We start from the raw sequence: 22,001 nt of genomic DNA, 5'->3' as shown, positions 1-22,001 counted from the left end.
CACGCCTTCCCTTCCCCCTTCTCTTCCACCACAACAGACTTACTAGCTGGACACAACTTTTCAACCCCCCGGGCTGCATATCAGAAATCAGACTGGTATCAGCCGATATACCTCCTTAAAAATTGGCTATCGGTATTGGTCCAAAAAATCTCTGTCGTTGTGCCCCTAAGTGTAAGTATTGGTATTTATTCAGGAAAAATACAGGCTGCTGCTGTAGGTGGGAACAAAAACCTGGGGCTGTTCTGTTCACCCCTGAACTGCAGGACCTAACATGCACTGCAGGCTGTGCATCCAGCTGAAGAAGGGCCTGGCAGTTAATCTCCAGCAGGGTGAGTATGGGCGCAGTGACAAGAGGGAGGCAGTTCATCTCCAGCAGGACTGGCTCCTTAGCTGATTCAGCCAGTGCTGCTGGTTGAACCAAACTGCCCAATCCCTCTTCTCAAGTAAAGGGCATGGGCAGACAGCAACACCTGTCCCATCAGCTGAGGGTCCACCTAGCCAGAGAAGAGGGGCAGGGCAGTTCAGTTCCTGCAGAATCTGTCCACTGTTCCTAGTACTTCCCTCTTTCAAGACACTCACCCCAATTTCCAACAGATAATTTTTGCAAAAAAGACACAAGTTGTATGCAAGTAAATACACCAAGATTCACTCATTAAATACAGTTTAACACTGTAGTCTGTAATGCTCAAGGTGTGAACCGATGTCAGATTCAGAGTGCTTTGAAAGGTGAACTGTAGATGCGCACAGTTTGAAGCACTCCAACATACTATATGTTTTTAAGTGCTTTGTTACTGCTGTTTTTGAACCCGAAAGCTTGCTTAATAAATATTCTCCAACTATTTGGGTTGGTCTAATAAAAGATATCAAATTCAACCAAGGAACCTTGTCTGCCTTGTTACTGCTGATGCTTATATGCTCAAAGAGTGCAACAGAAGATCCCTGGATCCTCCAGCCTCTGCTCTCCTGGATTGCCCTGCCCCTGGAGTCAGGAGACTGAAGACACGTTGCCCCTGACCCCCGTTTCCTTCCCCCCCCTCCACACACACACTGGTGCTGCTGCAAGATCTCCAGCCCCACCTCTGGAACTGGAGAGGAACATGGGGATTAGGGTCTGGGGAGTCAGAATCCTGGTTCTGGCAGACAGGGGTCTGTTTGACACATTTTGATTCTCTAGTCCTCAAGCCTACTTATCCTCCAATTCCATCAATACCAAGAAATCTTGTGAACCGTCTGGCCCAGTGATCATGATAGCCCCAGAATGGCTGAGGTAATTCTGGTTCTTTGACATATTCAATATGTTCTCTTCGCTTCTTACAGATAAATAAGATACTACAAAAATGAGGATACTTTTCCCACCAAGGCTTGATTTCTCTGAACCTCAGCAAAGTGTAGGTGTAGATACTGGTTGGTTGGAGAGGCACCAAGTGTCCTTAGCTTAATTTAATCAGCCAAGTGGAATACATTCATTATCAGGGCTCAACAATACTAGCTGTGTTGCTAGAGCACCCAGATATCTGACACACATGTATTTTCTGTCTTTATAGCAGTATGGACTATTTTTGAGCACAGGTGTCAACTTAACAGTTATCTCAGCTTTCCAAACTCCTCTTTAGGGTTAATATATAATTTTAATACCCATACTAACTAGATCTGTGAAAGCTTTTATATGGGTATATTTTCCTAGTTAAAGAGCTTCTCCAGCTTGGGATATCAGTGCCATCTTGAAGGATTTAATAGGTCCATATTACATGCTTTATGTTGTATTCCCTATTCCTTTCATCCATTCAAACAGTCTCTTAAAGAAGTTTAAAGAAGTAACATCTGTCTCGGTGATAGAAGATTCAGGATTGGTGATGGACTTGTATGACCTGTACTAATGTTTGATTGGAGACATGAGGACACTCAAGGCATTCAACTAGCCATAGAATATGCAGTGAAGAGCAGACTTTGCGTTTAAAAGATTTTGTATACAAGACTGATTTCAGCCCATAAATCCTGCCATACAGTTGAGTAACACAGAAATTGTTAACCATCACAAAACAGCCACATGTTTAAAGTCAAAGGAGTTCAGAATTTCCTTGCATTGCTTGCATATTTTAAGGCCACATTTTCCCTGGCAAAAGTACACTGAGGAATGTTTTCTAACATCAGAACAGTACCTTTGCACTAAAGAGAGGATGAACTATTAGTATTTGTGTGTTCAGTTTATAAATATTTATAAAAGCTTACAGCATTCCAGATTGAATTAGAAAACCATTTTTACTCTGCATATATAATTATATTAATGTTTCTTATCTGTAATACAGGAAACAAAAGTCTTCAAAATGTATATAGAGCTAAAAGATAGCATGGTTTAGAACATGGACATAGCTTGGCAAAACAAAGTGGTATAAAAATTTTCCATAAGTAGTTTCAACTCATTTATGAAAATAAATTTGTGCACGTGAAGAAACAGTTTGAAAAAAGATGAAGAACTGGAAGGAATTCCTATGTGATTTTAAAATGCAATTTTCCCAACATTTTGTGCTTCTAATCCCATAATTTTAATTTTACTGTAATGCATAACTGGTCTTTGCAATGATACAGGTATATTAGTATGTTGAAATCAGAGGCACTACTTAAATGCTTAAGATTTAAACATGTTTGAGTGCTTTTCTTTATTGATGCCAGAGTATTCAGCACCTTTTATAATTTAAATAATTTAATTGCTAGTCTTAATTCATATGTTTACTAAATTGTAATTTGAGAGGGTTCCGTTTATAGGTAATATAGAAAAATCCTTGTCACACAGTTCTCTATTTTACCTTTACAATTTAGGATGCAGCTTCTTATACCCAGCTGAGTGGTAGATTTAACACCATTTGTATGCTTTATCATTAGTGAAAAGAGAACTTGTGGCAAAGCTGTTTCTGTTACCTCTTGTTTTTAGTATATTTTGTTTTCAGAGTGTATCCACATTTATTTGTCCCCTTGGAACAAAAATTCCAAGAAATTCCAAAGGAAAACTAAGGATATACTGACAAACATTAGAACTATACAGTTTAAGACATCAGGGACAAAAGATGTATTATATACAGTATAATTGTATTATAACAAAGAAGTAACAACACACTTAAAAACATACACTATTTTAGAGTGCTTCAAACTGTGTGCACCTGCAGTTCACACTTTGTATATTGTATAGTTTGTGCTAGAAAGTTTATGCTAATTAGAACATAGTGAAACCAGCACCAGTGAAGAGGCCATCGAGAGGGGGAGTTCACCAGCCACTTTCTGACCCATCCTTTACTGCAAGCTTGCTGAATGGAAGTGGGTAAAAGAGGAAGAGGTAATTTTTCCAGGAAATAGTAGCGGAAGAGAAGAATTTAGCAGAAGACTCAACAGGACATCTGGAAGATGTTACAATGCCAAGGCCTCAGCTACTGTCAGCTCTCCCTTTATTTGTACGTGTATGGGCTCTGTCCACGTGCAGCCATGGACCACCGAGGCCTTTATCCATGTCTGACTTGTGGGAACTGCGGCTTGCATGTCCTTGCCAAAGACAGCTGGGGGAGGGCAGTGTTCGTGGTGTGAGAGGTATCTCCTGATAGATTCCCTCAAATCAAGTAGGGGAGCTGCAGGAAAAAGTAGATATGCTTGAAGATGCTTCGGAGCTTGAGGCATTCATTGACTCAATGCATATAGACCTCCAGTGTCATGGAAGAGGGGCAATCAGAGAAGCATTGGAAGACACAGAAGATGGAGGATTCCTTTTGGGGGCTTTCCCCCAACACACTGCAGACCCTGGCTGCTAGTCCCCTTCTTCCCCCCTCCCCCCATGGCTAGGAACCAGGCTGGGATCACCCCAGCCTCTCCCCTTCCCCAGCCATCTGCCTCTAAGCAGGCAGTTGAGGAAGGAGTGGGGCTATGGTGATCCCAGCCTAGCTCCAAACTGCAGGTAGGTAAAAAGCTCCCTGTTGGGTGCTTTTTCCCCCCATGCCAGGCAGACCCTGGTTAGGCCAGTGCCAGGCTGGGGAGGGTGTTCTCACCCTTTGGCCCCCTGGGGGCAAATGGTTAGGAAAGGAGCAGGGCTTAGTTGATCCCAGCCTGGCTTCAGCTGTAGGAGGACAAAAAGCCCCTTGGTGGGTGCTCCTCCCTCCCTGTGCCAGGCAATCCCTGGGTGGGGGGGGCGGGGGGCATGGTGCTGGGCAGGATGGAGAGGTGTACGTTCTTCCCTTATCTGCCTCTTGGATGCGGATGGCTGAGGTAGGTGTGGTGTTTGGGTGATCCCAGCCTGGCTTGGGGTAGCAAGTGCCAGGCAGGAGTGGGAGGGGTGTATCCCCCCCTCCCAGGAGGCAGAGGCTGGAGGGAGTGTGAGCCTGAGCCGATCCCAGCCCAGCTTGCCAAGCTGCAAGGGGGGGAAGCAAAAAGCTCCCGCCACAAGGGATTCCCCCCCCTTGTTGTACAGCCTGGGGCTAGGGGATCTGGGGGTCCATTCCTCTGCCCCCCATCCTGCTGGGCTGAGAGGGGCAGGCAGGAAGCAGGGGAGCAGAGGCTTTAGTGCCTCAGCTCTGTAACAGCTTGGGGCAGGCCTAGCCCTCCTCTTTTGGAACAGACAGCGCAGTCCAGGGCTGCAAAGCATTCTGGGGTGCTGGGAGACTGAGTTAACTTGGGTCAGGGGTTCCTTAAGGTGGCTTAATTAAAATCAGTTAAGCCTGACCTACATCCAGCCAGGTTTCTCTTAAACCAGGTTTGGCCATTTTGAAAGCAGTTTATATGCACTGAACTTATGTTGCATTACAGGTTTAAACCAGTTTCGAATCACTTAAACCGGTTTATGTGTAACATCTGTTCCCAGCCTAACAGGCTAACTAGCTGTCTTTACTCATGGGTGGCATCATACTTAGCCAAATGAAAGCAACTGAAATCAGTCTACACAAGGAACTTGCTCAGGTACGCTAAGATAGCTTTTTTTTTTTCCCCGATTCCTTTCTGTTAATTAGCCCTGCTCTCTGCAGGTCTGTTGACAGCATCTGATGAAGTAGGCTGTAGATCACAAAAGCTCTTGGCTCTCTCACCCTGCCCTGTCTTCTTAGCTTCAGACTAACACAGCTAACTACGTTTATCTATGCTGGTACTGTTAGTGTGTGAAATTTGAGGTTCAAACTTCAGGTTCTGCAGCAGATCATGGTGGTCTCATCAGATCTTGTGTAAATGAGCTCAAGAGTACTACTTTTGGACAAACCTGTACACCTAGCATAGCATCAAAAAGACAGGCAATTCCAGAAGACTAGAACAGTAAAGACAGAACTCAGAAAAGATGAAAGAGCAGCATGTGTGACATCATTGAACAAGCACCAGTGCTTCCAGTGACAGGCACTGACAAGCCACTATAAAGACAGGCAAAAACTTGAAAAAGAGCTGAGACTCCTTCCATAAGGGCAAGCTCTGGAAAGCCCCACATGGTTTTGAGGGCTGAGGAGAAACAGAAATCCACAGCATAGCAGATACCATTGCCAACAATTCCAGCTCCAGTGATGTAGCCCTCAGCATTGACCCTGGCAACAGAGGAGGGGATTTAATCAATCGGCGGGCAAAATATGACCTGTGGGCTGGATCCAGCCTGCCGGACACATTCATCTGGCCCTTGGCACCCACCAACGAATTGTACGCTGCCCAGCCCTTCTGTCCACGAGGGTGGGAGTGAGGCGCCCACGTATACACATGCCCCCAACCTACCCTGTTCGCTTCACTCACCCTCGTGGGCAGAACGGCCCAGCCCAGCCTGTACACAGATTCTGGGCAGGGCTGCTGCTGCCACTACTGCAGCCACCAGGGGACCTGCTTGGCTTCCTGGCATCCTGCTCTCCCCAGGCAGCAGGTAGGGAAGCAGTTGGGGTGGAGCTGCAAGTGGGCAGGAGTGCATAGCATAGGATGGGCTGGTGGCAGCGCGGAGCTCCGGTGGGCAGCATGTGGTGTGAGGGAGGGTTGGGGGGTTTAGGGACCCCCCCACATTCCCCCGATGGTGCACAGCCCTGGCAGGTGGTGGCAGCAACAGCAGCAGCAGGCAGGGGTGCTTGTGCCTAGCATAGGTGCTGGTGTCTTGCAGCATTGGCTCTGACACATTGCGGCAAGGAGCGCAGCGCCTCCCGAGCTGTTTTCATCACCGGCGCTCCCCACCACGCATGCACAGCCCCTGCACTTGCGCGGCATGGGAAGGAAGCCCCACACACTGGAGCTGGCTGCCTTCCCTACCCCCTTCCAGGCGGGTTCTGTGAGTCCCCTGGAAGTGGAGGGGAGCCCTGGCCCCAGCTTCACTGAGGAGTCACGGGACCTGCACATGGGGCTTCCCTCTTATGCTGCGTGAGTGCAGGGACTGTGTGTATGCAGCAGGGAGTGTCAGTGATAGAGATGGCCTGGCGGGGGCTGTTTTTCTTGCTGCAATGTGCTGTACTGGCCAGAGCCACATGCTGCTGGACATGAGTGCCCTGAGCACCCCTGCCTGCTGCTGCGCCATGGGGAAGTGTGGGGGGCTCCCCATACCTTCCTACCCTCCCTCACCCCACAAACCTTGCACACCCACATCTACACCCCCAACATACCCTATTGCCCCCTCACACATATAGCTACACCCCCTTACACTCCCATGCACAAATACCCCCACACTCCACCATACACATCTCCCCGCACCCTCCACACCCCACCATACACACATACTCCCCCAACCACATTCCCCACACAGTATACAAGACTAAGAATTTAATTTTGAGTTATTATGCAGTCACCTCTATATACAGTATATAAACAGAAATCATGACAAAATTATTTTTTGTAATAAAATTAAAAGGTGTTATAGTAGGTGTTTGACTTTTAGTGTAGTGTATGATTTAGTTTTTTTCTGGTTCCAAGATGGCAAATTTTGGGGAGGGACTTCTGGTGGCAAAGGCCAGGGGTTAGGGGGTGGGACTTCCGGTCCCAAGATAGTGACTGGGGGCGGGGCAGTTGTCAAGGGGTGGGGCTACCCATGCAGCCCTCGAAAGCTCACCAAACCTCATTGAGTGGCCCTCCATCCAAAATAATTGCCCGCCCCTGATTGAATCTGTATCTGGCTTGTCATCAGGATTAACTCACTTGATGACTGTACATTCTGGCATTTTACATGCTCATTGTAGCCAGGATGAGAGACAAAGACCTTGGGCAAGTCATTTGGTCATCCCTGTTTTCTTCAACTCCATGTCTGTAAAATACAATAAAAGCACCCCCATGTTTCAGGGTAGTGTTGTGAAAATAAGTACATTCAAGATTCCATGATGCTTAAATGTGATGATGAGAACCCCTTATTTTCTTTAAGCAGATAGCTAGAACAGTAATGGACCATGGCAGTTAGCTTTTCAGGAGTGTTGAAACCTAGATGTGTTGTTAATGCAATAATTTGAATTCCTGACTTTTTCCAAGTCCCAACTTAAGCTTTAATATGCACACATATGTCATTTTTCTATTCCTGTCTTCTCATTAAGTGTACAGCTGGAGAGAGATGCTTTTTATGGCAACTAAGATGTTTTTTATATGTTGTGATTAGATGGAAGATGTTACATGTGTGAGCTAATTGTTTAAGACTAGTAACATTGTGTTATAAAGGGGTTACTTTTATTTTCTTTAAAGGTCCTTCCAAATTTCAGTTTTGTTAAATTGATTTAGCAGCAGCTAGTATATTGATTTACAGTATCTTTCATAATTACTTTGCTTATAATCCAGACTGTAAATAGAGGGAAGAAGAGAAGATTTTCGTTTTGTAGCCTGTTTTAGCATGTTTACAACTAATTTTTTTCCCCTAAAGTACAAAATAAATCTGGTAAAATGAATTTGCATCTGGTTGGCAGATTTCCTTAGTGGAGAAGCTCCAATTCAATGTCAAAATTAGTTTAAGCGTTTATAGGTTTTCAGGATTTTTACTGGAATTTGAAGTATTGTGTTTTGAAACAATGAACAAATCAGTTGTCCCAAAGGTATTTGTTCATATTCTAATTTTGGAGAATTTTATTAGTATTCTAATTTAAAAATATATTTTATGTTCCATATTGTACCTTGGGATTTCAAGTTGGGCTTGCTTAAATTGAAGAAGTACACACATGTATAAAATTCCTTTTGAGTGCTTAATGACAGAAGGTTCTCATCTGAAGGAGGTTGCCAAGTTAGCTGAAATCCTCTCATTTGGTAAAATGTGTTACTTATTAATAAGAATGGAGTCACAAAATGTTTTCTGGTATATAGTAAGCATCACATGTATTTTTTTTTAACTTTGATTTTAAGAGTGAGCATATATATGGTATCCCATATTCTCTTTATTTTCTTCATATAATGATTAACAAATGTATTTATATTTGAAAGAGGTCTCCTGAGCAAGGTAAAGAGAAAAAATGACATGTCTAATAAAAGGCATTTGCAAACTAAAAATAGCTTGACTATCACGTTGTTATGAATCCCTTCTTCTGCATTTATGTTCAATGCCAAGCTCATAAACTCATGACTTGCTGGTGTAAATTAATGTGAGTTTGTGAATGTCCAACATTGCAAAACATTCAAGTCCCTACAGCTTTAGCATTACATTCTTGGCTCGTTTCTAGTGTGTCTTTCAGTCTTCACTCTCTCCATCCAAATCTCTTCTAAATAACTGTTTTTAAAGGATGCTGAAAAAGCTCTATGAATCTTTCGTTTTCAGCAAACTTGTGGGCCTAGCTAGGCTTACCAGTGCTTCTTGTTTTATATGTCTGACTTGTTTAGACTGTCGACAGATGCTGCCCAAAATATGTGCATCTTAGACTGCACAGATATTTACATATAAATGTTGCCCCTTGTGCTCTATCATCACAGTCAGAATGACACAGAAAAATATTGCTTCTGTAATATTTTGTAGTTAGACTACATTAATTTAAACCAGTGGTGCTCAATCGCTGGCCCATGGGGCAGACCTGGTCTGTGGAGCACTTCTGATCCACTTCTGGGTCCACCACAGAGTGCGCAGGTGCCCCTCCACCCCCAGCTTGGCGACTGGTGCCTCCAGGTCATGGGGGGCATCCAGGGTCCCCCCATGGCCAATTGCCAAGCCAGGGGTTGTGGTGGGTGGGTCCACTGCCGAGCATGTGGGGGGCCCATCCGCCGCGCTTCTGTGGGACACTCCATCCGTCCCACCATCTTAGCATTCACGAGCCGCACCTGCTACCTTGAGGTATGTAGAAAAACATTTAAAGCTGTGTCTACGGCCAAATTGCTGATTCTCCAAATCGGCATCGAATCCTCAGGTTTGGATTCGGCCGAATCGAACTGGGACAGTGATTCGAATCAACGAATCAAATCACTGCCCCCCGAATCAAGCTGAAGCCAAATCTGAATCAAATACAGCCCACTTTACATGCTCTTAATGCCCAGACATTTTTCAGGGGCAGTGCTAACTTGTTTTTTATCTTTTTTCTGAAAAGCAGTTCTAGAATTGTTTGAATTTTTTTTAAAATTGAGAATATCAGTATAAAGTCACTGACAGTACATTATTAGATCTGCATTTCATTAAAGTTCTCTATGTAGCAGGCCTTATAATTATAGTTGTCTGATGTAAATGTTAACAGGTCATGCGCTTAATAGAATCATAAGAATATGATCCAGTATTTGTGTCTAAGATTGATTATACTTCCAGCGAGCTGCATTACAAAATGGAACTTGGGTTGCAAACCAAATTTAATTGATTTATAGTTAGATGATGCTCAGTATCAAACAGTGAACAATTTTCTGAATGCTTACCCTTTGCCTTTATCGTGGAATTTTATTTTTTTTCTGAAGGAGTGTATGTTCTGAATTAACTTACGAAATTCATAACATTTCATTCCTTTTATGGACTCCTGTAGTACACTAGGTTACTATTAACTTATATCCCTGAAAAGTCAAAGAAATGAAAAAGAATTCACTGCATTCAGAAACCTTTTCTATGTCTCTCACAACCATGAAGTCCATCCAATAAAGAATAGCACCCACAAAAATACTTTCCTTTCACATTTCGTGGATTGTCATAGCTACATCGTCACTCGAACACCAACACTTACTGTGTGATATTCTGAAGACCAAAAGTTTGCAGACAGTTTCTGTTTTTGCTTCTTATTTTACTTCTGCTTTAAGTATAGCTATAATCTGTCAAATGTTTTGCATATGATACAAGTGTACATGCTGAATTTTTAACTGCTATAAAGTGGTTTGAGGTTGAAGGAAATAAACAGATTGAAATTAGTGATGGGATAGTATCAAGTTTTAAATGCTTAGCGCTCATTCCAGATGACAAGAATCTGTATGTAAAGGAATGGAATGTTAACCTAATTCTATGGAAAGGTACAATACAGTATGCAACAATCAATTGTCCTTCTCTGGAGAAATGAAAAGAAATTTTTTTACCCAGGTCTGAAAGTGTGATTTGCTTGCATTGTACTATGAGACGTCAGTGTATTAGCTTGTGTTCCACACTTTTTGGTTTTGATTTTTTTTGTTTGTTTTCCTTGTGTTTTATTGTTCACTGTACACCATTAAGAATGAAGCAGGTGCTCAGACTAACGGGGGAGCTGTCAATAAATGAAGGGCCTTAGCCACACACATTTTTAAAAAAATTCTTGAAAAAACCAAATGACTAAGATTTTCTGCACTTCTTTTTACTACGTTAGTTGTAGAGTAATAGTAGACATTTGGATTTAGTCAATTAGATTATAATAATTAGGTGTCTACTTAAATTGTGGAGAAACTAAACAATTTTCGTGGGTTGGTTATGGCATAAGTAGCAAATGCCATGGATATTTCCTGGATGTGCTCCGGTGGTCCTGCCCCTCAGCACTGTTTGGTGGAGAGGCCCAAGTGGGGGAAGGAGGGACTAGGGAGTAGCCACCATCTTGTCTTCTGAATGCCCTTTGTGTGGCCTTGCTCCTTGGTGCCGATTGGTGGAGAGGCCCTGGCAGAGGAGGAAAGGACGAGGGGGCAGCTGCCATCTTGTCTGCTGCCTGTTGTGCCACCTGACAAGTCGGGGCCTCTCCACTCCAGGCCAATGAGGACCTCTGGCATTTTATTTTATTTTTATTAAGATTTTATTTTAAGTTGATTTTGCAGACACTCCTGGATTTTGCAGTTTCTGCGAAATCTGCAGAATCGCAAATTGAGTAGACCCTTAATATAATCCATCTATATTGAAATGATTTAAAATCTTTGATAGCAGTCTACGATGGATGGCCATTTCTTCAAACATCATGTCAATAACCAGGATGTTACTATGCTGATTCTGTGCAGATGGAGAGAGAAATCATTGATGGAAAGTTAAATTCAGGAAACTCAGGAAGCTGAATTATATTGATAATATTCATTTTTGGTGTCTCTTCTCTCCCTAGACATATAATGGTCCTGAAATCTGCAGCTGTAACAATATAATCAGAACATAGCTCATTTATTTCTACATCACTGTCGTGTTTTTATTATTGCCCAGACTGTTATGGAGTACTTTTAGGTGACGTAAAGCCTAGAGTTTGTTTCTGCACCTATTTTCATCTTTACCAGTTATCAGTTCTCAAGTTATGCAGGATCAGGCATTCATGAGTATATGGAATGAAAACAGCAAAATAAAACTTAGGAGGTTAGGAAGAAGGGTTAGCGATTCTTTAAGCCAGTGAGTCATAACAGAAGCATTGCTTCAGTGTGGTTTTAGGGGAAGACTGTATTTTAGAATAGACATCTTTTGATGAAACACAAAACCATGTCTGACTACTTGTGATTATTAAAGATCTCCCCATACAAGAGTAGGAGTGTTATCCGCTGTGTTTTTGCAAAATTCTGATTTAAGTAATTGCACTCTGTCTCCATAACCCCTCACAGCTTTGTTAGGAGATGGTATCTCAATCTAGCTTGTAAAACATTTTGGAAATTTCTGCGTGAGAAACCCTTCACATTTAAAAACAGTTTGCACATTTTGTTACAAGAATGGAAAGGAAGAGTTAATTATAAAAAGATGATAAAGGAAGCAATAGCAAGATTTAACAGGGTCCGAGATGGAGAGTGAAGAGGAAGAGGTGAAAGAAATTGGAGAAGATGGGTTAGATGACAGGAAAGCTAATCAGGAGCAGTTGAAAAAGAGCCGCTCCTGGATTGTGGTGGAAAGATGAACTGAATTTTAGACTTTGTGGATAATGCTTCACATTTTTTGCCTGGGACACTGCGCAGATACTTTTGTGTGTCCTTTTCCTCCTCTGAGGCACTAGTGTATCCTTGCTAGTGATTCTCCTCTCCTCTCCTCTCCTCATTTGAATTCTCTTTTTTTTTCCTTTTTAGTTTTGTTTTTTAAAGTGTTTTTGCTGTATCACCAGCTTTACAGTATAAACATGTCTTGTTATTAGGGTGAACAGAGGGCATTGGGATTTCACACTGTCTACGGCTGGCAAGAATATGCGTATTTCCATGAAGCAAAGGTAGTTCCTGTTTGAAAAATTGTACGTTTGGAATACAGCCATTTTTCTGAACAGTTGGCAGTGACAGATGATATTATATAACACACAGACATTTGTGGCTGAAAAATAGAGAATTCTAATTATTGGGCCCTCAAAAGTTATCTCAGATCTAAATCTTATCAGAACTACTCTTTTAATTCCTTAGGCGTTATTCTCATCTAGTATTCTCTTCCCAACATACCACTGAAGAGTGAACTGTGGTTATAGGAGCTGAAGCCTTCACGGTGGCACCAGCACTACAGTCTTTTGTTTACTGCCTGTTCTGTTCATTCAAAAAAGGAAAAAATTCTAATTACTAGGCTGTTATTTACTCAAATGAGATATGCAGTTGTTATGGATAGGTGGTGTTGGACTCCATATGCAGGCCAGATATGTTCTTTCAGAAATAATTAAATAGGTGACTTAAATTATAATTTGTGGTCTTATTCATTCTTTGAAGAAATAAGAAAATATATCTTTCTAATAGTGGAAAATGTTAAATATTCAGCTAATGACAAAAATAACTGGCTCCTTCTTGACAACTTAGAGCTTGTCCTGTACTCCCTAAATTTATTTATATTATGTACACAAAAAATAAGGGCCAAAATCAAACAGAGTTCCTCTGTTTTTATTTATTTATTCTTTTATTGTAGTGTAGTATATTGCTTCAGTTTGTTTATTTTTTGTATCAGATACTGTTTTATTTTAATTGTGTTTAAACTGGTAGAATATATAATCTAATTGTATGCTTTAACCATAACCATTAATTACATATTCTATTATTATATTTTATATCATGTTATTGCCAATTTTGTTGTATTGGTTTAGTAAAAGCTGTAAATAAACTAACAAATAATGACAAAATGAATTTATATTTAACAATGTATATGTTCTACTTCTCTCATAAAGTTAAAAATATCTTTATATAGTTTGTGAAGATTATAGTACACTGAATACAGTAATAGATGAGAATATCCTCAACAACAAAATACATTTATAAGCTAAAATTGGAACCAGTGTATATTCAAGTACTTTAAACAGAAATTACCTAAGTCTGTATAAAATTTAGAATCTCTTGTATCATTGGCCCAGATGAGGCTATTGTACTACTCAGACAGCACTGATTATGTGCCATATTCTTGTAGGAATCGCTAGGATTTAGGCATGTGCTTTCCTGAACACAAGCTATTTTTACTTACGTTACTATAACTTCACTTAATAAAACATATACTATAATATTTTAAGTGAGTCCTGCACACATGTCAAACCCACATTTTCAAGTTCAATATTAGGAAAAACAGCTTTTTCTTCAAAATAGTTTACACGGGTACAGTAAAAGCTGTATTAACCGGCATTTTAGTAACTGGCACACTCTACTAACTGGAATTTCGAGCCGGCTAGCTGGATTGTGGGGGGAAGCTTGCATGTCGTGACCACTACCACTACCCTGTGCTGACACCTCCTTCCCCGCCCCCATGTCTGGCCGAAAACCCCTGCCTCAGGTAACCTGCATTTTTAGATTATCGGCATCTCCATTCCCCACTCATGCTGATAACAGAGCTTTTACTATATGTTGTATATTTCTGTTAAGGTACAGTGACATTGTAGAATCATATAAAATTATGGTTGGAAGGGACCTCAGGACATCATCTAATCCAACCCCCTACTCAAAGCAGGACCATCCCCAACTAGATCATCCCAGCCAAGACTTTGTCTATATTCCTATTATAAGGTGGCTGCATAAATTGAGTGCTGTTCTTCTGATTGTTTTGTAGGAAAAGAAGAAAAAATGACAGACATAATCAGAGCAATGCAATACTTAAATAAGGATTCCCTAAAATACATTGGACAGGCAAAAAAGAAAAAAATCAAAGGTGAAGTAAAAGGAGGGAGCTAAGACATAAGTAAAGCCTGGCAATCTGGAAAAGATTGACATAAGGGAACTGTGATTCAGAAAGACCAAAATAATAATTGAAAAAAGGATACAGGAAGGGAAGAGCAGTGTAGGGCATATATAGGGACAGTTCGGGAAAACGTTTTATTGTAATAGTTCCTATAGTTTAATTACTATCTTTTACATAGATAATTTCATATAATGTACCTAACTTTCCAGTTTTTGGGACTGATGGATGAAATCCTACACATGTGCTAAGAATTGTAGGCATTTTGTACTATATGTTGTACAAGACTTCAGAAGAATAAACTAATAATAGGTAGCATGCACTGTAGAAATGTTCTTCTGTCTATTTGTTAGCCCTGTCCACTCCCCAGCCTAAAAAGCTCTGTATAAAACAAAACTGGTTTCCCTTTATGCTGTTGAAGCTAGAGACTGTAACTATATCATTAGTTTTTTCAAATCCCATGGGTCAACACATTTACTGATACATTACTGTTGAAAGTTACTTCAATATAACCTACACACAAACTGTCCAAGCACTTTTATTATTCTGTTCATGCTTGTCCAGAGTTTGGACAGTTATTTTCAGATTTTCATTTAATTAGTTCTGGGATTGCAGAGAATATTTTTCATGCTATTTTCTATCCAGCTCAATCTGTTTTACATTTTGAATGTAATGCCTAAAAATAGACAAGGTTAGGCTGCTATCCTTTAGAAGATTTAGGAAATATTGCTGCATCAGGAAATGCTGCATGCATGAGATTTATTTTTGCTCATCTTGTATCGTTACTCCTGAGGCAAAGTGACTGAGTACACCAATATGTAGCTTCAGAATTCTTGAAGACTTAATATGCTCAGCCAAGAACACTAAGTCTGAGTTTCAGAGGAGTACATGACACATGCATGTATGACATAACTGGCAATGAATTTAGAGCAATGATTCTTAACCAAGGTATCCTGAAACCCTGGGTGCTGTGAGATCCTTTTAAGGGTGCCGCACAATATTACCTTAGTTAGGTATATATACACACCTGCACATGATTCACAAGATAAACCCAGAGATCTCAAATAGGAATCCACAGTGCCAAAATCATTCTGATTTGTTGTCTTTCTGTGTTCTTTGCAGTAGAAGAATTGTTCTATCATTTTTCCATAATGAAAAAACATGAAAGCTAAGAGCTGGTATTTTCTGAGGGTGCCTTGTGTCTAAAATAGTTGAGAACCAGTAAGACAGACAAAGCTTTTTAAATTTTAGATTCTGTGGTATAGTAGGATTTAGGTTTACTCCCATGTAGCAGGTAGACTGCTGTATCCTACTTGTAGAACATTGCCTGTCTTTTGATGTACTTCCAGAAAAATTTTCAGAATAATCTTGCTTCAAATAATTTAGCTTTAGGTATTTTAGAGCTGGACATTTTAAGACTTATTCTTGGGTTAAAAAAAGTCCAGGTAACTTATTGTTGCTTTATGTTGGAAGGGTAAATAGTAGGTGTTTTAACAAAACATGTTCTTTCTCAGCCATACTGTACAAATGTTGCACAACTCAAGAGTTTCCTTTTTCTCCTGACTTCTCATTTTTCCTGCAAATAGTTTCACCTGGGGTATAATTTTGAGGGGGGAGACTCAGTGTTGTTAAGTGCTGTAGCTGCTTTTTTTTACATTCAAATAGGAATCCAACATTACAGATACCTTGAAATATTTCTATTTCCTCTGTATACTTAAGGGACAAAAGAAGGGAAGCCCCATAGTGACTGATCTTGCTATTGTTATGCAGAGGATTACTATGGATTTTGAGAGAGAAAAATATTATTTTTATGCTTTTTAAATGAAAAAAATCATATCCTTTTCTGATTTTAGAGTTCCATTTAATTACTTACCTTTTTCACGACTTCATTCTATTCATTAGTAGCTCTTTTGATGCAATTTAAATAGCACCATCAACATATGTTGTGCTGTACAAAATAGAGTAAGATATAATTTAATCAATTTTGTGTAATATAATTCAACTATCCTATAAAATGCCATCTATATTATTTAATATGAATAAATTTAAAAGAGCACCTTAAAGTAAAGTGTGAACTATTCAGGGAGTTAACATCAATGAAGAAGTAACAGAAGCTCCTTCTTTTTGTGAGTCCTATCTGCAAAGTGCCATTGTACATTATGGAAGAGCACATGTGCTCATTTCTACTTACTCGTATTATTCTTTTTCAGGAAAAGTGAGAATTACTGGGTTCCTTCACACATTATGATTGGACCTTCATAGGATTTTATTTGAATTTAAAGTATGCTTTTAACCTCTACAGTTCTCCTTCAAGGTCCACAAACGCTGTGTATGTTAATTAAATGCAAAAACAAAAAACACCCCAAAACCTAAGATGGTGTACTACAGATACAAAACAGGGGGGACTAGAACTTCTCCACTCCAGTGCCAGTGAACAGATGAGGTAAAATGTGCCCTGCTGATCCCAGCCAGAGAACCATGCTCTGTGCCGCATAGGAAACCAAAAGAATTCCTAACGTTCTTGTTGTCTGCCCTGGAGGAAAATTCCTTTCTGACCCTGGATCTGTCATTATGTATGACCTTGAGCATATGAGCAAGGTAATTCCATGCACCAGTGAACTGCACTCAATATCCTATTTTCAACCAAACCTAGAGAAAAATAATGTTTGTCAATTCCTACAGATGACTAGCTGAGACCTTAAAGCATAATTTGATGATAATCATTATTTTATTGTGGAACTGCAAATGGTATGATTATGTTCAGGACCATGACAGAAGGGAATAAACCTGAGGGTCCGATCCGTAGAGTCTCAGATCAGAAAGAACAGCCACAACTACCCAGTCTGAGTTTCTTTTCTCTGGACAGAGAGATTAAAAGGCTTCTTCAGAAATCTAGATCTTCAAGAAGGCTACCCCATCTCACATTTGACTCCAATTTTTGGCAATTCTACTACTTGTCATGAAAAGATTATCCAACATTTGATCAGAGAACTGAACCTTTTTTGAAGCTGAGGTTCACTAACTTTTACTTCCACCCACTGGAACTTGCTGTGCCATTGCCTGACTCTCCCTCCACACTTGCATTAAACATTTGTACTATGTTCAAGTACCTTTACATAATGATCAAGTTAATTCTCTTTTCTTTGTTCGTATTTGTGGTCCTCCTTGTGACTCATGGTATTCCTACACCTTTCAGTACTCAGCATTCTAGTATTGGTCTTATGAATGTTTTATACAGAGGCAAAACCATTTCCCTAGTTCTTTATGTGTTATACATATGAGCCTTTTTGCCTCCTCATTGTCCTAAAACATTATTACACTGGCCTCTAAATCTTTTTCCAAGTCATTGCTTTTTAACCCGGTCTCTCATCCTGTAAGTATAACTTGCTTTCCTGTTTCTCATATGTATTGTCTTACTTTTATCTGTATTAAAATTCATTGGCCATTTAACTAAGTGATCCATATCACTGTAATAGTAAACTCGTCTTCCTCAGGAAAAATGTCTAGCATTTGAAAGCTTCTCTTAACTTTATCCGAACTACGTAGTTGATCCAATAAATGATATCGCCCTAAACCATCCTTGCTTCTAATATAATTTCTGGCTGTAATATCACTCTAACACTATAGTAAACTCTCCTCTGGTTTCAGGGTGTGTGCTACATGATCTAGAGTGGAGTAAACCTGTCACTTCCTAGATTGAGACCTGGTGTTATCCATGACCCTCCAGGGCTCTTCCTCTAGGACGGGGGTGGGCAATTATTTGGGCTGGAGAGCCACTTAATGAGTTTTGGTGAGCTGTTGAGGGCCATACACACACGTGTGAGTGTACACAGCCTCCCCTTTTTCCTAAAAACATAATTACATAAGGATGTGGCAGGCAAGCAGAAGGGAAGATCACCCCAAAAAAGTAGGGGTCACAAGGGCTGAGTGGGCTCCAGGAGCATCATGGCCACTCCTGGGGCGGGATACTGTTACGCCTCTTAATCCCTTCTTTTCCCCTTGTACAAGGTAGTCAGGGAAACAGAGGCATGCAGCATTATTACAATACAGGTTTCCATCATTTTATGCGTGTTCAGTATGTGGGAATTCGCTCTTATGCATTTAACTTTTTTATACCAAAAATTTGTTATATGGGAAAATTCACTCTTATGCAATCAGTGTGGTGGAAGCCTACAGCCAGCTGCTTTGTGCGATGCATTGTGGGAGTGGCGCACACCAAAATATAGTCTCCTGTGTGGATCTGTGCTCCTTGCTCGTTGTCTGCGACACGTGTTTCTGTAGCTGCCATTCCCAATATGGCTTCTAAGCGTCCTGCTAGCTCATCTCCTACCCCTCTCCCTGGTCCATCAATGAAGCGCAAGCAAACTTCACTAACACTAGAGACAAAACTGGAGATTTTGAACTGTGCAGAAGCTGGTGAGGGGGGCCCTCTGTCCTTGTGTGTACTGTCTGTTGTTGGTGAGTACCAAAATTGTCTTGTAAAAGTGGTAGAAATGGGTCTGGGTGTCAGTCCAGTCGAAGTCTTGGAACATATCCCTATTTGTTACATTGTAAAATGAGTTCCCTTTATGTGAATTAGAGTTATGCGCCATTTTTCAGGAGTGCATGTACAGCATAAAGTGAGGGAAACCTGCAGGGACACGGTTTAATGAGAAATATTACAACAAAACCATTGTCTGTCACAATAAGATATGCTAAAAAGTGTGTGTGGGGGGGGTTAATTAGTATCTCCCCTACTCCCCCCTGTCAAGCACACACACATGCACCTGTTTGTATATGAGGGCTTTTGGTGTCATACCTGTCTGTAGAGAATATGGCTGCTTCCCCCTCCTGTACCCCCCAACTTGCATATTGTATTGTTCCCATTGTTAGGTTGATCTCTGAATATAGGTCAAACCCACTTTTTTACAAGTTTAATATTAGGAAAAACAGCCTTCTCTGCATATAGGATGATAAAAACTGTCCAGATAAAAAGCAAGAGTTGTTCTTGCCCAGGAGCATCAAATAAAGGAAAAGATCCACAGGTTAAATGCACTAAAAATAAAACACTGATTTGGCATTTTTATTTAATGCAAAAAACACTGCAAGTGGAAAAATCAACGGTGGGAAGCCCAATTATAGGTCAACCCTATGTCTGTGTGATCAGTATAGTTCTTTTGGAGGAAAAAGAAAAGACAGGCTTGTAATAAGAACAAGAGAGTATCTATACCAGCAAAATTGGTAAATGTATATCAAATGCAAGGTTGACATGAGGCTATGATGAACGGCTTTATCTTGCAGAATAGGACAATGAATGTCTTACATTGCTGGCTACATTTTTCTGCACAGGAAACTGAAACTCGGTGGAAAGCACCGTACTTTCTGGAATTTCTACACCATATGCTGCTTGTCCTTTGACATAAAAGCTAAATTTCTTAAAAATATATAATTGCCTGGAAAATGTTAAAAATGAATATTGTTAGTAACAACTAGGGTATACCGACTGGTTTATTTAATGCTTTCTTTTTATACTGTCAGTCTCATGACTATTCTATTGGGAAGGCTTTTCATAGTACCATTTAATGTTCCTTATATCCAAATCTTACTTTCCCTCCCACATCTTTTTTACTATTTCATAGCAAATATTGCAATGGACTTATACAGTAAATGTCTGTGTTAATTATTGTTTTGGATATTGTTTGGCAGCCAGGAATTTCTTGGAAGTGCCTTTCTCAGAAGTGACACAGATAATAATCTCACTGATAGAATTGTAAAACAACTGTCTCTCCATATCAGGCAAAACTCATTGTTTATATGTTATAGTAGGAATGGAATATTCATTTTTCCTAGACAGGTGTTAGCAAAAACATTACAGTTTTTCTTACCAAATATATTTTCATTAGGTTCATGTATTCTAAAGTGAACAAATAGTAAATTTGGCTATAAATCATCTACAGTTCACATTAACTGTGGTGCACTGAAACTTTTCCAGCAGGTTTTTCCAGAATAGAAGTAATACCTATTACTGCCTACAGGGGAAGATAATAATTAAAAGCATATACTTTTAGCTAAATCAGCGTTTGAAGTTGTAGGAGTTGGTATGTTAAGGAAGCAGATAAGACTTGTATTTTGTAAGCTTGAGATCCTCTTCTAAAGAATCAGTTTTTGCACAGTCTTTCAGCAACAATTATTTGTCTTGTTGGATGCAGCTGTACCTTTGTGACAAAATGGGAGAACAACGTTAAGAAGGTGTAAGCACTTGGTTTTGTGCCGTACATTCCATTACTAGGTATCTACAGTCCTGTTGAAACTACCTACTATGTCTCTGTAGTACTATTTTAGTGTGAAATATGTAACAGGAAACTGCTTTTAGAGCATCCTGTTCTTCAAAAGAAAGTCTTATGGACTACAAAATAAATTTCCAGTTTAATTACAAGCCCATTGTAGGTTGTAACAGAGAGATCAAGATTTAAAACAAGAGATAAAAACATTTAGATACTCAGCTACCTTTTCAGGTTTTGATCTCATAGCTTTCAAATATCTCCTATACAGTTTGTCAGGGTTCTTTGGGTAAATCTGATATCTTTTATTAGACCAACTAAATAGTTGGAAAAATATTTTTCTTAGCAAGCTTTCAGGTTTAAAAACACTTTGTCAGGCAACGAACATTTCAGAATAGGATGAGGGTGTCAGTATGAGGGGATCAGTATGAAAGGTTGTTTAAGCTGAATCTGATGTACTTTCATGCAACTTAATACTCATATTTGATTTATGGAGGTTACTTGAAAGTGCTGGTCTGTCCATTAAAGTCGATCAAGCAGTATGGTATTGATAGGGGCCTACTGAATTCATGGTGGAAATGGTGTGCGCTGTGGCAGCAGTCCATTCTTAGCATCTGATGAATTATACTGTTGCATACGAAAGCTTATGCCTCTCTGAACCAGTTAGTTTCCTAGGTATCATCCTGACCTTGGAAGCTAACCACCTCTGTGATCATGATAAAACGTGATCCAGAACTGAGTATTTGATTGTTTAAGATATCTGGCTGACAATGCATGTAAATGTAGGTTGATGGGGATGCTAATGCTGTAATTGATAACTTAGTTGACTCGGCATGTATTGAGAAGCAATTCTCTTGAGGGTTTTTTTCCTAAATGGACAGCAATCATGTGGGTTTAACCTGAGTAGAGGCCCACTGTGCAGAATTGTCATTCTAAAATTGTTGATTTTGGGGATCTTTTATATCTTTCAGTGTTTATGTATTCTTTGTAGAAACTCACTCAGTCATCAAAAGGAAATTAAGTGACCCTAAATGGGAAATGGTAACACTAACCATGCACAAAGTATTGTCAAATACCCAATGTAAACATTCCAGAAAGACAGAGAAATATATTGATATTTTTCTGCAGTGTTTTTACATGCAATAATCTGAGTTGTTTAACAAAGGTACCATATTTATTTGATTCTAAGATGAGGATTCCTCCTCATCTAACATGGCGGGGAAGCCACTTGTCTTGGCGGGGGTGGGATAGGCAGCTGCTGTGGCTCCAGTTCCAGGTCCAGCCCCTACTCGGAGTTGGGATCATAGCCACAGCTGCTGCCTGTCTATTCCCTTCCCCCCCACCTCCACTGTGTCTGCACCCCA

At 40.3% G+C, this 22,001-nt stretch overlaps 1 protein-coding gene and 1 long non-coding RNA gene across 2 annotated transcripts in view; both read left to right on the top strand.

Moving 5' to 3' along the window:
• Nucleotides 1-14,274, top strand: part of LOC102374871 — a 15,910-nt gene extending 1,636 nt beyond the window's left edge. The window contains exons 2-3 of the long non-coding RNA XR_323115.3: nt 12,387-12,458; nt 14,252-14,274. This is a non-coding gene — a long non-coding RNA (uncharacterized LOC102374871). The remainder of the gene's footprint in view (nt 1-12,386; nt 12,459-14,251) is intronic.
• Nucleotides 1-22,001, top strand: part of SBF2 (SET binding factor 2) — a 500,212-nt gene that overhangs the window by 139,876 nt on the left and 338,335 nt on the right.

This window comes from Alligator sinensis, unplaced genomic scaffold, assembly GCF_000455745.1.
Source record: "Alligator sinensis unplaced genomic scaffold, ASM45574v1 scaffold755_2, whole genome shotgun sequence".
NCBI classification, from domain to species: Eukaryota; Metazoa; Chordata; order Crocodylia; family Alligatoridae; genus Alligator; species Alligator sinensis.
This window is presented reverse-complemented; position numbering and strand designations above follow the sequence as displayed.